Source organism: Nilaparvata lugens, chromosome 7 (assembly GCF_014356525.2).
Source record: "Nilaparvata lugens isolate BPH chromosome 7, ASM1435652v1, whole genome shotgun sequence".
Lineage (NCBI taxonomy): Eukaryota > Metazoa > Arthropoda > Insecta > Hemiptera > Delphacidae > Nilaparvata > Nilaparvata lugens.
In genome coordinates this window covers 49,400,093-49,417,534 of record NC_052510.1, presented here as the reverse complement: position 1 = coordinate 49,417,534, position 17,442 = coordinate 49,400,093, and positions in this window count along the sequence as shown.

The following is a 17,442-nucleotide window of genomic DNA, read 5'->3' as shown; positions in this document are numbered from 1 at the left end:
TGAAATTACATTTGATAATTTTTGTAACTTGGAGTGAATTTAAAAATTAGATAAAGGGTTGGATAAGAGTATATGAGAATAATGAGATGAAGGTTATATAAATAATTGATCTTTCCATTTATCATATATAAAATGATAATATTAATTCCGTCATTCAAAAACTATTTGGTACTTTTCAACGGTACTTGGATAATAATTGAGATGTTAAGTTCTTTGAGAAGTTGTTATGAACAGCTCACAATCTCTTGATGACTGGATAAAGGAGGTTTTATTGATAAATAATTCCAAGGAATCCTATAATTCTTGATGATGACAGGAATACTGAATCAATTCTGAACTAAATTGGAAGAATATCCGAATATGTCAAATTTTATACAGTCAAATTGAATCTATGACTATTCTTAGAACCAGGATCAATTAAAACGAACTCAAAGATGGAGTAACAGAAATGATGACATCACGATTAACTCGCAAACTCCCAACCAAGATGATCTCGCGTTGTAGCAGACAAACCCTACAGGTGACAAATCACATATTCGATAAACCAACGTTATAAAACGAAATTGTAAAATTTTCCAGATGAAATGGTTGTCACCGCCCCGAAAATCAGCGCCGAAATTCTTTATTCGGTTGTAGAGATGTCTCGTTCGCGCTAACTGGGAATCTCTTTGTCAGCATCCTTTCAAAGGCATCCCAATGCATTGTGACTGCCGCGGGGTGCTACGTTCAGGTAGTTCCTCCTCCCTTGTCACCATGGTTACCAAGGATGGATGGTCACCTGGATACCAAAGCAAGCAGCCACTATAACTGTGGATACAAAAATATACGTAGCAACCAACGCCAAGGGCATTCTTCGGACAATACCGAACGACAAATTCGAGAAATTCCCGCTCGTCTTTGACTGCCCCTCACACAAACTGTGCAACTTTATTCAGCTGCTTCCTTGAAGTCTGCTAACTGGATAACAACACAAACCGCGTTCCGACTATGATAAACGAATATTTTCAAACTGTTTCAGAAAAGCAAGAATGAGGACTCTGAGTTAACATCTTTTAACTGAGCTAGAAGACACAGTGGAAAGTTGATAATATTTCAGAGTATGATATAAATTAATTAATTGATTGGAATAGTATCAAATAATATATTTTTCCTACAGTTACCTTGAAAAGTGACCATTCCTGCACTGATTACAGACCGCAAAGAATCACTTTTCCGCTCTAGTGCGCAAAGTATTACTTTGCGTACCTACTCTTAATACTTTGCGTATTATCTTGCAGTCATCCCAATCAGCTGTTGACATTGTTGGCGTGTATTTTGGATGCGAATTTGTTCTATCTATATTTTTTCTGATTTTCAAATAAATTGGAATGAGAACTCATTATACATTTTGAATATTATTAATTATTCATTATTCCAAAATATATTTTTTTCATTCATAAATTGATTGGTTGGGGAATTGTTTAGGAATTAGGATTTACTCAAGATTATTCAAATTTTCAAATCAATTTGATTAATTTGACTATTAATTTGAATAAATTATCGATTATTAATTTTCAATTGGATTATCAAGTTTAAAATAAATTGAAGTTGTTATTGATAACAAAATTATACAGACAAACATTTGATGGATTTCATCCATAATCAACCACTTCTCATATTCAATGGTAACTGTAGGAAAAAATTAATATTAAATACGTGCGCAAAGTTCCTCTGCTGCACTCAAAAAACCATTCCGCCCTCGTGCGTAAACGTTTCTTTCGGTGCAGCAAACTGTCACTTTGCGCACTAGTTGGACAAATAACTATTACAAAGAGGCTTGAATGAATAACATTAAAAAATAAAACAGTATAAGCTAGTCGAGTCAAAGTCTGAAACTAAATAATAAAATGAGGCTCGATACCGTGCTAAGATATCATTTCAACTCAAGTGGGATACTATGAACAATGTTTTTTTTATTCCATGTTTCTGTTATTGGTAATACTGATGAGGAGTTTTGTGTAAGATGCAGACAGTCAAACTCTATTCAATATTGGACGATCTACAACAGAACTGTGAACGAAATCAAATCGACTGTATTGAGATACATGTTACAATGGCAGTGAAGAAATATAAGAGAACAGCGTTGCCAATTCTCTGCCTTGTATAGAGGATAGCTGATACCGGTATAATATATTATAATATCATATCTGATGTGATATTAACTGTTTATTCGTGTTCAAAATATTCAATAATATTTTGTTCGTCAAGTAAATATGTCTTTTCATGATTATATTATAATTATTATAAAACAATAATCCAAATTGAATGCTGTAAATCACCCCGAAGACTTCTGCTACTGCAAATATTGAAAACAGGGTAAACACCTATATGGATTCGATGAGCGTTACTATTCAAAAATTATTTGCCAGCCCATGAATCGAACCCGGTACCTCCTAATTGTCAGTCAGGAATGCTATTTTTCATCTGTAGATTATATAATACATATTTAATTTGCTATTGTTGATTGAAAAATGAAAATATACTTGAGGAGATTCTGAGGATACAGTGACTATTTTCAGGTCCTTGACAATTCACGGACTAAACTAATAATGGATGAATTGGCACATAGTTAAATGCAACCTGGGAATAATATTTAAAATGGAACCATTTTTGAACACCATGTTAGGAACATTGATCTACATTCCCTCCACTACATTGGTGGAGGAGTGTTCTTAATAGAAAAATTACTGAATTACAGCAAAACAAATCGAATAACGCATCTATGAGCTCACACAACACGTGTGTGAAAAACTTTGTGAGCCTGCTCTCGCATTGAAATACCGTTTTTATATCTGCCATCATGTCAAAACTACACGACCATCAATAATTAGGAAGGGGAAAACATAGAGGGTAGATAAAAAATTCATGAATAAAAAAGATAAAGATTAAGGTCCGAGCATACGTGGCCGCCGTGGGGGTTGAAATAAATTCTAGCACACGATCAGTTTAGTAGTTTTTATTTTTTCGAGAAATTACAGGGTTGGTGCTAGATTATTGAATGGGGCCTGTATATTCTAATCTTGTCGCGTATCTAGGGAAATTTAATACGACTGCCAATCGACTCATTTGTAGGGTTTCACACAAAGACCGGCGATGAGAGGATAGATAATGCGGACGTTCGAGGGGAGAGCAACCCTAAACAACCCCTATGACCATTCGTCATTCCTAGTTTAGTGCGGGGTAACAGCTGGCAGTCCATCCAAGATATGAGTTGAGGTCCAGTTCCTAGCCTACAGGTTTACAAATAACTTACAAACTCCATTATCCATGCTACCCGGAGAAGTCGAACAACAGGGAGTCTCAACCCTTGCCGCTCAGTTCGCCCCCCGCAGAAATAAACATCCCCTACAAGAAAGGGGTGCGATCAACCTGAAGGATGAAGGTATTAGTGATTGGACCAGCAGCCTTCAAAAACACTCATTTCCGAAAACCCCTTTCTTCCCCAAATTCCATTCACCGTGTGTTATTATACAAACATGCTCGAATGTTCGAATTCCTCATCACCTGCCGGTTGCCATTCTGCCAAATCCCATTTCATGGCAGATTAGATATTTATCCTGTTGTCCAATTACAATGATCCTATCAGCATCCAAAGTATGGTGAAAAAAGCTTCAGATCAACGCTAACTTCGTTAAATAGGTGCTGAAGTCCTAGATAAGCGGCCTTGTACCAGGTGTGAACCCGAGTTATATACATCTTGTCAAGAATGTGACAGAAATAAGCAGGAAACTTCACTATCATGGATTTGATCAAGAGGGTGTGAAATTCACCTTTCTCCTGCACACATTTTTACAAATTCATTGGATTCACCAGTTGAAACACCTTCAACCAATTTATTATTGCAAAGAAAATGATCAAACATTGGCATATTGTCTTATTGAAAGAAAAGAAGACAATTTGATATCATATAACAGAACAAATGTGCTCCAAACAGACATTATCAATGTTTGAACAAAATGCGGAATCAATAATGAAGACATGAATGTGAAAGTGAATGACACTTGATGAGGTGACGAGTATTTTTGTGGAAAATCATAGTTTATTTATTCCATTTCAGTCATGACTTGTTTTCCTAAAATTTCTAGAGTCCATCAAATTGTTATGTTCTACCACTAAACTCTAGAAACATCAATTCACATTATTTGGCCCAAGTTTAAATTTAAAATATCAATTTTTATATGACGGTCTTGATTGAGTTGGAACGACACTAGGTGATCAGATTTTATTTGAAAATTACTTTGGTTTTTGGAGGTTGATTACTTCCCAATTGAACACACATACTGATTTGAATATACTGATGATTTACACACACATACTGATGATTTGAATACTGGATAACTGAAGTTATAAAAACTAGATATAGAACATATACCAGAGAAATCGAGATTTATTCAGAATGCTCCATACAGACATGTTCAGAGTTCAGTGGTCTTTGAAGCACCAACCAAAAACGATGAAAAAATACAAGAATATGTTAACCAGGGCCTCCACGCGTTTAATTTTGGTGATATGCTAAACACAGGCCATTGTTTGCAGCCCAAATTAATCGACAACAAAAAATTTCAGTTGTTACAACTGGAGCGTGTCGTGTCGTGTCGACGTCGACGAGAGCCGTTGCGTGGTCGTTTATTTATAGGTGCGCGCACACGATTAACGCACAACGACTTTTGACGATCTATTGGCGTCTACTTGCAAGCATACACACAAACACACACGAAAACAGTTTGAAAAACAATAAACCCCGCTTTTTATACGTCTGAATTGGTGATGACAGGATGGGGGGGAGAGGATAGAGTTCAAGGGTTGGGTTTCTGAGCGCTAAAACAATAATAATAGGTCTAATTTAAGATGCAAATTTGGCCACATTGATAGGCTACATAGCAGCAGGACAGGCGGACACATAAACATGTTTGGAACATGTGGGACGGAGGTGGAACTACAGTACTCAAAAACGTAGACAAGAGACATGAGCATTGCGTCCCCATATCCGGATTGCTCCAAAATAAGGAGAGATAAATAGACAGAATATGTGAGTGAGGGGGATAGAGGTAAAGGAGATAGATGGATCTAATATGTGTGAGAGTATAAAAGAATCAAATATATAAGACAGAATATGTGAGTGAGGGGGATAGAGGTAAAGGAGATAGATGGATCTAATATGTGTGAGAGTAGAAGAGAATCAGAATAAATTTGAATATAGCATAGGAGCGCGTAAACTAAACCGAAAAACAATACTCTAAAATTAGATACACTACACGCTAGATACGCGGGCGTATATTTCAAATTTGAATGAAATTTGGCTGTCCAGTGTCTGTCTCAGCGGGGATGCCAATGTCAATATAATAATTCAACTTTAACCGCTCAATCACCCACTGGTCCGCCATTCACTTCAACCAACGGAAATTGAACAGGTTTCCCAACTCAACGGTTACTGTGATGTGCGATCCTAGTCCAAAGTAGGAATTGATAATTCAATCAAGAGGCATGTTTCTTGAGTGACAGTCAAAGTGAGGTATTGCAAATATGAAACTCTATTTTGCAATTTAGTCTAATGAGACTGATGAGCAATTTTTTCCTAATACAGTATGACAATTAGTTCGATAAATGAGGTACATAGTATTCTCAACAGGACTACCACTTCTAGTTACTAACTATGGAATTAGAAAAATATTCAAGAGTAACTTATCATCATGCATCAACATTATTAGTGAGTTATTAGTTATTTCGACATGTATGGTATCTTCTATACTTCATAAAAACATATGAATACTCTAACTAAAATTATGATCAAAATAAGAATCTTCCAGCAGTATTTATTTATTTACTTCATATCACTTGAAAATGGCATAAATTAATGTTTCAAAAAGGGTACTGAGATTTTTATTTTTTTTTTATATTTATATCTTCTATACTATATGCAAATTTAAAATCAACCAATACTCTTTTACTTAAACATATCTTTTTAGCTGTTCCCAACACGGTATTTTCCTAAAATGGGATATTGAATCTATTTTCTTTCTTCCGTGGTTTCGACCCATTTGGTCGTTTTCAATAAATTATCAAATGATTAAATGAAATGAAATGAATAACTAAAATAAATCTTTGCCAAAGTTATAAGAACTGTCAGGCTAGCAACACACACATCGATTTTTGTTCGTACGATATTTTGTCGTCCTTATAAATCCTATAAGATTGAACAGATGATTTCAAACAGTGAATGTTTGTCAAGTTCCGTTAAATCTGATAGAATTCATAAGGACCGCAAAATATCGTACGAACAAAAATCTATGTGTGTTTACAGGGCTTCACCAACTCCTAGATCACTTCACATAACATAACTAGTCGTGATAGCTTTTTGCTGAAGTTGTACGAACCCTTACTGAGAAAGTATAATTTCACAAGTTCCCAATTTTCACAGACCTTGACATTTGAAAATTACACGATAGAAAGAATTTCCAACTTTTCAACGAAGTAATTTCGATACCAATCTTCATCTTGGGTCAACTATGAACTATGAATAGGTATATTTGAAACTCGAAACCGAAAGCATCAAATTAAAAGGAGCGCTGTTGCTGTATCGTGACTGGATCATGGACCTCAGCACATACTACTTAAGTACTTTGTAGTGGATATCAATCCTGAAATAATAACAATCCTGAGAAGCAGCCTCAACAAGGTGGGTGATTGATAGTGCTGAATAGTTTTCCTTATGGCTCCAAGTTTACAGAAGATTGAGCACATGGGTGCATCCATAAAAATCGCCCAAGAAACACTCGGTGAGGGGGGCATGTTGAAGTGGTGATAAAAATGAGACAAGAACAGAAAAAAATAGAGAACAGATAGGCGAGGGAAATTATTGAGAGAAAAATAGAGAGAGAGAGAGAGAGAGAAAACCCTAAGGAGAGGCTTGCTTTATTTATATTGGTACTGCTCTCATAATCTCAGAACTACTTATGTCATCAATGGATGACCTGAAGATTTAGTTTCTCATAGTTATGAGGTTTTGATTCATCAATGGCATAAGAATTAATGCTCTCTAAAGGCGAACATGAGCAATTCACTTTTAATCAGCTGATGCCAAGCTTTTTATATCTGTATCTTACTGCTTCTGTAATAATACAGATATAGTCAGCTGATTAAAAGTGAATTGCTCTTGTTCGCGGCGCGTATATCTGTACGCACCTTTAGAATAGTCTGAATTACAACCCCTGAGGTACACCTTTATAGGCTGTCCTTAGAGAGGATTTGTAGCTTTAATGGTTTATTTCAACATATTGCTTTCGATTTAAGAGAATTGAAATTAAGAGATTATGTATTGCGAGTTATTCCGATTAATTTAATTGAAAAAGATCTGCATACTGGATCAATGTATCACTCTCTATTATTCAATGTATATTGGAATCGTAACCACAGAGTACCTTCATTTTTATTATCCGAGTTGTTTTCACTAGTGAATTTTTAAAATTTTAGTATGGGAATACAGAACAGATAAGTAAAACTTTATAAGTAAAACAAAAGAATTGAAACAGAATAATCTAGATAAGAAATACGAGGACCGTGAATGAAAGAGGAAACGTTTGTCGATGAGAAGTTTATAAAAGAGAAATAACTTGGAATACACTATTTTAAGTCGATGTGGAATGAATGATGAAGAGTGATTGCTCAGTAGCCAGACAGTTTTTAATGAATTCCATGAAGATAAAGATTACGATTTAGAGTTCAAAACAGTTCAATACAATAGAATAAGAATAGAATTGAAGAGAGTAAAAATGGAAAAAATGTGAATGATACAAGTAAAGAAAGTAGTTGTCAGAGTGACGGAAGAGGAAAGCTGCATGAGGAAAGTAAAGAAAATAAGGAAAAAGAAAGAGTAAGTATTTTTATTATGACAGGAACTAACTGTATAGAAGTTTATATCTTTATTTCACTGAGTTGTGTTTTTTTTTGTCAGAATAAAAAAAGATTTGATTTGATTTGATTTTGAAGAGTATCGGGGAAAATGAGAATAAAAGTGTAAAACTCGGAAAACGAACTGGAATGAAAATAGTAGAGATATTTATTCTCTTAGAAGATAGTTCAATATTTCAAGGAGAAACACAATAGAAAACACAAGAATGGAGAAACACAAGGGGAAAATGGAACACAAGAGAATAATAAAAAAGTGGATAATGCAATCCATAATAAAAGTGAGGGAGATATATAATGAGAAACTTAAGGGAGAGGAGAACTGAGTGAGTGAGCTAAGGAAAGAAAGTGGGGAAACCAGAATTAGAGAAAGAATAAAAATTTAAGTAAAGAGAGACACAAGAGAAATGAAAAAGTGAATAATGCAATCCATAATAACAATGAAGAAAATATATTATAAGAAAGTGAAGTAAAAGAGAAGAGCTGCATGAGTGAGGAAAGTAAAGCGACAAGGATCGGGGAAGCAATGAGAATACAAATGGAGAGAGAGCCACAGGGAAGAAGAGTAAAGAAAAGAGAAGATAGAGTGACGAAAGAGCGGCATTTTGGAAGGTAGAAGGCGCCGCTGCGCTCTGCGCTCTGGTCGCATCCGATCACGACGCCATAAAAATGTAAGCCGACTGGATGAGAAGAAGTATCATGACAGGATAATTGGGGTTGTTAACGAGACGACGAAAAACAACAAGAACAAGAATGGGTTAGACCGGGCCTGGCCTGGCTGCCCAAACCTCTCTTATGCCAATTTGAATAAACAAGGAAGAAGCGACATGTCGGCTCTCTCCATTGGTTGCGGGCGACGTTCTCCATCAAATGTCAAGGATCTCCCCACTAAAATTCACTTCAAACTGTCAGCATCCTACCCATTCGATACTTCCCATGATATTCATAAAAAACCCTGACAGTTCAAACTGATTCTCACTGTAGTATCCTCTTCTTCCAGAGCACGCGGACTTCAGAAAAAAACGAAAATATGCCGCTGACAAGGCTGGTTAACCATCAATTACGAATATTTCAATAACTTGATAAAACAAACTGCTTTTTTCCTTGTAAACCATCGTTGACTACACAAAGCGGAGAACTGGCAATGAATTAGAGCTGATTAGATAGGCCACTTCACTAGGATGATTTTTATCGGATTGGAAAGCTCTTGATCAACGAGAATTGTTGATATACAAGGATGTGTCGTGGCCTAATGAAATGTTATGAGAGATGAGTGTGGAATGAACGGTTCATTGATGCTAATGGGAGACCTAAATAGAATGAAAATGCTAAAATATAAAAATTGATATTCTTATGATAAATGTAACCAAGAACGATGCTGTCACATAATTGTTGCAATTGTTGGCAACTAGACATAAGCATAGTTTAATATTCTTGTGACAAACAACAGCAAAAATTTCGTGTTCACCAAACATTTAATTCTTGGAATACTTTCAGAATTGGGGAGGTAGGATATTCCAAGGAATTGAGCAACACGCATAGCATATTTATCAAGTGAGTTATAAATATAAAGAAAATAAAAATCTCAGTACCCTTTTTTTAAATATTTTATCACAACATGTTTCGGACATTTATGCCATTTTCAAGTCTGACGTGTAAAATATTTAAAAAAAAGGTACTGAGATTTTTATTTTCTTTATATTTATATTACAAGTAGCCCTATACAGGAAAGAGATGATTATCAAAAGAGCTATATTAGAAGAGAAATAATTGATTTATGAATTACACTTATACATTACATTATTCATAATTCAATCCTGAAGGTGTTTGATTAATGAGGATTTTCCAATCCAATTCAAAGATGTTACTAGGATAAGTAAGTACAAGAGTTGTAGCTGAGAAGACATCAGGATCAGGAAGAAGGTATTTCTTCATCTTGAAGAAATTATAAAATTAAATCACAAATAATAATTTTCAGATATACTCGTATTTTAGATACTTCTACTTCTGCCAGGTCACTAATCTACTCATATCAATTAATTATGATGATTAGGTTGTTTTGATTTCCAGTAGAAAACCCGGTGACAAGAATCTCTCTAACATGTCTCGTTCATTTTCCTCTTATGTAAAATTAAATTGGAGAAAAAATCAAGAACCACAAAAGCTCATTCAAATGAGTAAAAATTGATAATATTAATGAAGACAGTTTGAAGCCGAACAGCTATAAATCCTAATCTAGATAGATGAAAGGGATGGTCGCTACACACAACACGAATCGGAACACAACACAAAAGCAATCGTCCTACAAAAGTTAATTTAGTGGCAGTAGCGTAGCTTCGTTTTCACACGTCAAGAATGCTGTGTTCAAAAACAGGTCCAAAGCCCATTCATTACAGACGACGCATGATAGATTCCATCCATTAATAAGCAACAAGGCAATAGCTTACACCACTTTTGGAAAAATAGTCATTTCTTTTTAAATATATTATAAGGGAGCCGAAAAAGAAAATGTAAATCATTTCAAATAAATTAACGTGAACACATCTTTGTATAGGCGAGTTTGAAAGGATTGTTGAGGATGTTTCGTCTCTGGAGGCGAGATTTATATTCAGCTATGCAGCTAGTTAAGAAACAGGGATGGAAAACTTTAGAGCGACATAATGTGACAAACAGTTGTCTTCAGCTCAATGTAGGAGAGGGGAGTGACATGGCCCTCATGAAGACATAAAACGACCAAATATGACACATAAGTCACAGATGAATTTTGAATATGTTTAGTGGGAAATGAATGAACAATATCATACATGAAAAATGGGTGCCCCATATTCAATGATGTCATGGTCTTGAGAGGGAAAAACAGCATTCCTTCAACACGTCAGAATATTATAACATCACAAAAAGTAGACAATACAAATACTTATACTATTTATCTACATTTCCCAACTTCACTAAATTTGTCAATGATCCAATGTAATGTCATATTATTACTCCCAACAAGGGGAGAACATAAATATTGTTCAATATTATTTTTTTAACATTATTAGAGCACCTAGTTAGAGACTAATGAACTATTCTATTTTGGCTTTAATCCAGTCAACGAAAGATTATAGAGGGAAAAATTGGAACACAATTTTTGACTTTGCAGCTCTTTTAAGGATAGTAAGGGGGTAAACATATCAAAGTCCTCACTCCTACCCCCTGTGCTAAGGGGTGGGGGTGGTTCGAAAGTACCATATTTTGTTTTTTTGCACATATCTCGAACAATATGCGTCTTACGGAAATTTTTGTCGAATACAAAATTAGGGCTTACAAATTGATAAGAATATTGTTTTTGAACGTATGACCCATTGGCTCAGCCTTCTATATTGGTTGAGGAGTAAATATGATGAACGAAAGGGTACTATGGAATTATTTTTCAACTAACAAATGAAGTAGCCCCAATGAAATAAGTTATTACTAATATAAAGTAAACTTTTAAAGAAAATCTGAGATAAATTTCAATGAAAGGTATAACAAAATATGTGAGCTATGAATCCAAAATTTGTTCTGCTGCTAGTATAATCACTAACGAAAATGAATCATTCCGGAGTATAATGTTTATTGCTGTTTTCTAAATGCACCATGGGGACTAATATTCACTAATGTTCACCATTGTTCAATTATGAGTTAGGTGTCATCTCTATTATGCTTGTTGGGAGGAAAGTCAACGATTACGTCATTATTCCAATTAAATAATCATAACTTGTGAAGGGAGTGCTTTGTTCGGAATCAGACAGACCCCACCATCTGGCTCCAACCCTAATACAACATGCATTGACCAACGCCCTTGTAAATAATAACCTCGGCACACGTTTTGAACATACATCATACATTGAATTATGATGTCTAGGAGTCCATTATTGATGATCAATATTCCCCAAAAATGGAAACTGCTACACTAGAATTAAGATGGAAACTAACATTTCAAAATTGATTCAACGTAATTGGATTCCCAGTGGAAAAACCCCGGCACAGGTTTTTGAAACATACATCAAACTTGAAAAAAGTTTTCAAAAAATAAAGGGTACTACAAGATTTTCATATTGTTTTTATTAATCAAACTTGAATTATAATGTCTAGGAGACCTCTCGAGGTGATCAATATTTATTTATTTATTCATTCGTGGAGACAACCGGTAAAAACCCATTTTGCCTCCTTCATAAAATACAATAATTTCCTCAAGAGTTGAAACTAATCTGCAAAAATAAGGACTAAAATCACTATTTCAAGATTGATTGTGTCTCATGAATTTTCCTTATGTGTTCTGAACCAATGGCTTCTATTAGACTCTCATTTTTCTCACTCTTCACTTCCGATTTGTAATGGAAATTTCATTAATATATCTCAACTTTTCCTTACCTATTGGACTCTCATTTTTCTCACTCTCCACTTCAGATTTGAAATGGAAATTTCATTAATATATCTCAACTTTTCCTTACCTATTAGACTCTCATTTTTCTCACTCTTCACTTCAGATTTGTAATGGTAATTTCATTAATATATCTCAACTTTTCCTTCCATATTCTGTTATGTGATGAGTGTAGAGTGAGATGCATTGTTTTATTGTTTCATAAAGCAGGTTTGATTTATTAGTATGAGAACTGATAACATGAAGTTTATGTAGAAATAATTTCTTTGAAGAGATCTTCCTCAGTTCTCAAGTTTCATCATTTTATCAACAACTTTCCACCATTCCATCATCCTCAACAACCCTGATTTCCCTTCTCTTCCATTTCATCTTCTTAAACGTTTTCCATCACAATGTTTTCCATCTTCATTCTATCCTGTTCCAATTGCAGGGCCGGAAACTGAAAGGATATAAATGAGACTAAACGACATGGACCATTTGTCAATAGCTCTCTCCACCAATTATTAAACTGTACAAATTAGTATTGTCAGAGAGGGATAGCATACTGGAGGTATTGATTTAGGATTACACTGCGCGAAAATAGAAGAAGAATGCAGAGGATATTGGTTTGCATCTATCACATGGAAATTAGTTGCACGAAGTACGTACAGTGAGAGAGTGCAAGTAATGAGATATTGGTTAGCCGCAGGCAAACTGGTTCTAGACAGTCGGTTCCCTTCCTTTTTACCGCTATTCTTGCAGTTATTACTCAACTTATTCATAAATAATTATTTTCCAGCCTCTTCAATAACCTTTGCCAATAGTTATTTCATTAACTAACATGCGACCACATCGGATTTCCTGTTCTTACATCGGTATTATTTTTAGTGGTTTTCTGCATTTTTCCAAAAGTAATTACAATTTGGTTTTGTGAATATCTCTATTCTATATAATGGAAGAGAAACTACAAGTATGATATCCTCTGATGCATCAACAAAAATACCTTCATAATGTAAGATTCACAGAAATGTGAAGTTGGATTTTCAAATTATTTTTATTGAATATTTATAAATTAATAGTCAATACTTAAATTATAATTATTGACTATTTTCAAATACTTTTTGCAATTGTGAAGGAGGAGTTTTGTTTGGATTTTGTATTTGGAAATTGATCAATCTGATAAATTCAAAATTGTAGTAGATACATTTTTGGACTCAAAATTGTGTACGAATTATCATTTAAGTTACGTAAGTAGCATAACCTTTAGACTGTGTATTCCAAATTAAGGTTTGAAGCAGTTTTGGGCAAATGCCTGTTGTTTTTACTTGAATTGTATTTGCATATGAATAAATAAATAGTCAATTTTTCAACACTACGACCTGCAAATTGCGGAGAGTTTTAGTTTAGTATTCAACTGATTATTGATAAAGGTTTCTCAGGATTGACATATTATTGATTCTTTATTCATCCTTTTATCACAAATGACAATGTATTGCCAGGTCTTGCAAGACCCATTGCATACGAACACTACATTATAAAAATGGAAACAAATGAAAATTTAACGTATTCAGAACAGAATACATATGAATTTGTACCTAACACAGCACTGTAATGTGCATGCGCAGGTAACCTTTTGTGTTAGAGATGTTCCATTCCGTAATAATTGATTTCATCATAGAGAAACGATAGCATTTTGTTTCTCTATGATTTCATTGATACACAGTCAAAAATTGTCAATCGCACTTTCTATTACAGCAAAACTGCCAAAAAACGGCAGTCCAGGGATCAGAGTGGATTTCACAATATTTACCAATGTTTTCATTCATTGGAGTTTCACAATATCTACAGAGTTTCTACAGATTAGTCAATTATTATTAAACAAAAATCCAAATTAAGTGCTGCAAATCACCCCGAAGACTTCTGCTACTGCAAATATTGACAACAGGGTAAACAGCTAGATGGAAAATTTAAACTTAGATTCAAAAATTATTTGTCAGCTCGGGTATTATCTTATCTTCAACAAGCTTAATCAAGCCAATAAGTACCCACTAGGGCACATACTTCAGGATTCAGGTTTATTGAACCAGACTGTGGAATCGCCCTGAATGACATCAACCTGTTGAACCACACCTGAGATGCGGAATCTGTGTTTTGTTAACTGGAGAACATGCACTTCAATTCACCCCAGTTTATGCAAACTACTAACGACCTGTTTTCCACAAATCCTGGAAATAATTGTCGACAGTCACCTGGACCTTGTGAGTTGTGCGGTGAAAAAGGTGTTTGGTAGCACATGGAGGAGCAAACGATAAAATTTAAACTTCATGGAGTAACAGTGTGGCGACCACTGAAAGGCTTGTAAAGTCAAGAAACGTATAAACAAGTGATTTGCTGGCCTTACGTGCTTTCCAGACTCTACCAGTATGCCCTAGTGGACCTTGTTTAGTCCCACTATACTACATTACAGTCCTGGAAGAACTAGTTGTTTATTCACAACATGAACTGATTCTAGTTCAATTCGGTCGTTTTTCATAAAACTTCAATAAAACATTGATGAACATGTATGAGTTTCATGAGCTAACTAGTGGAAAGCATGTATTAAAACATCATTAAATCATGAAGCAGCGCTACTTTTAGATGAATCACTGGATTTTCTAACATCTTTTCTCCTTCTCCATGCATTTTCAAACCTCATATTTTGTTCCTTCTATCATCTACTTGAGTCATTCCTTGTCTACTTCTCCATTTCTTCTCTAGCATAAATTACTTGACATTAACATACATACATCAATTGACCCTGTTCCTGAACTTCCTTATTGGTTTATTTTACACATAAGTTCTTGGTTACAATCTATTCTATATAACATTATTATATTGTTCTTGTATGTCTACAACTGAAGATTTTGTATTGACAGATATTCAGTTTTTGGTTTCAACTTTCAATGAAAGTTTCTCACTTGAAAGATTGAAGCAATTCCATGTCTCTATGGCCTCAATTTCAACAATGATTCTTATTATTTTATAGCATTTAGAAACTAACTTCAAAGATTTAAATTCTTGTACCGTCGAACTAGATTCCAAAAATAATTTTTGTATTGTCATGTTTGATTCAAACTTGCGAATTCCAATTACGCATTCGCAACACTCGAAAGACAACTTGCAATACGCAAGTTTCCTATTGTATTGAATTTTTTCACAAGTAACAATCATTGTTCAAATGATTCATTAATTATCAATAGGGCTAGTACTGTATTTCAATTGGGCTAGTTTAGAATAGGGCTACTTCTAGAAAATTACTAGTACCCTTTTGTTCCATTTTTATATAGACACGACTAGTTTCGAGCACTTTTCCAATTCTATTATTAGGAAATCATTTTTGTAATCTTCACAATCAATGAATTTCATAACTTTCAGTCCAATTTCGATTGAACTCATAAGTACCGATGAAGACCAACCACAAACCATGTCCTATAGCCATGAAGAACATCTTCAACCATCAGTTTTAGGACAAGATGCCATACTGAGCTATCACTGGATTTGAGTCTCCCTGCCGCAATTGCAATCTACTTAAACTTGCGATGCATCGGTTGTCCGATGATTGGAGCACTTTGTGCAGAAAAATTAGTGGCACGGGGCAGAGACGCCCCCCGGGGGTGCACCTGTCCAGGGAGTCCCCAGGCCAGAAATCACGAACGCCAGTTAATCAGACGAGTGCTTATTCACGGACGGATGCGGTGCCCGAAGGACGTCCTCAGGGATACCGGTCCAGCTTGACCTGGGGTCGTACGACTATGCAGCTCTGACGGATGAGATCGACGCACTACTCTCTCTCACACCCTCTCTCACTCTCTCTCACACCCTCTCTCACTCTCTCTCACACACTCCCCAACAACCACAACAAATCTAACAAATTTCCCAGCCAACCAAACATAAATAACTGCTATGAATAATGTATAGCAGCTCGCGCACTCCGTGGAAAATATCCGAATTAAAATTCGCTTGATTAATTGACGACAACAGCATGATGCTCGTCCCTGTTTCAACAAGAATCTCTTCCCAAACCAGACGGGGCAAGACGCTTCTGTTATTATTAATAATATCAACAACGGTATAGAAGAGCACAAACCAACCAAATAGGCATGCAGCAGCAACTCAGCTTGTGAAGATCATGATGATGATGAGGATGAGGATGATGATGTTGTTGATGATGATGAGGATGATGATGATGATGATGATGATAATGATGATTATGTTGGTGGTATACCTCTCCCCAAGTTATGGCACTTGCAATATTTATAAACGTCTATTTCTTTCCGTATATGAATAGCCTCGTTGAGCGGCCGCGCATACTTGCAACTCTCCTCTCATCACTCTCTCTCTCTCTCACTCACACACACACACTCACTATGACTCTTCATTCTCCTCTCTCTCCATCATTTTCCTTCTCCCTCCACTTCATCACATACTATTTCATTTTTCTCAACTCGTTTCGCATGTTATTTTCCAATTTTCTACTCGTTCGTTTATTATGTGGAGTCGTCTGATTGCCTGCCTTGCCGCCCGCTAACAACAGCAACAGTACTGGCAATATGCAATTCCATTTCAAAACTGCATATTCTTAAATTTGTAATATTGTTTTTGTTGAGAAGTTGAAATAACTTTTACGCTCTTGTTGTTTATTCATAATCCTCCATACCTATAACCAACACCACACTGCATACTTTAGTACAGTGGTAATGTTCAGGAGAAGGAATATTCTGGAACATTGCAGTAAAGAATATTCTGGAACAGTGCAGTATTTATTTTGAACGTGACATAGATATACGATTTGAACGGCTTCGTTGCCTATTTCCTAAGACTACGTTTCTATGCAACGAAGTCGTGTTGAATTCAGATAGTATAGGATGTCATCTTATAATTAAGAATGATTTTTGTGAGATCTAAATTGAGTGTGTAATTGAAGAATGTTAAGTGGCACATAACCTACCTACATTTGGACTGTTGTATAAATTAGAATTGGAACCGTTTTGGGCGTATAAGCCTGTGGTACTTTTCTGTAAGTTGTGTAATTCTCATTGATTAAATAAATAAATATCCATTCTATACTCTCT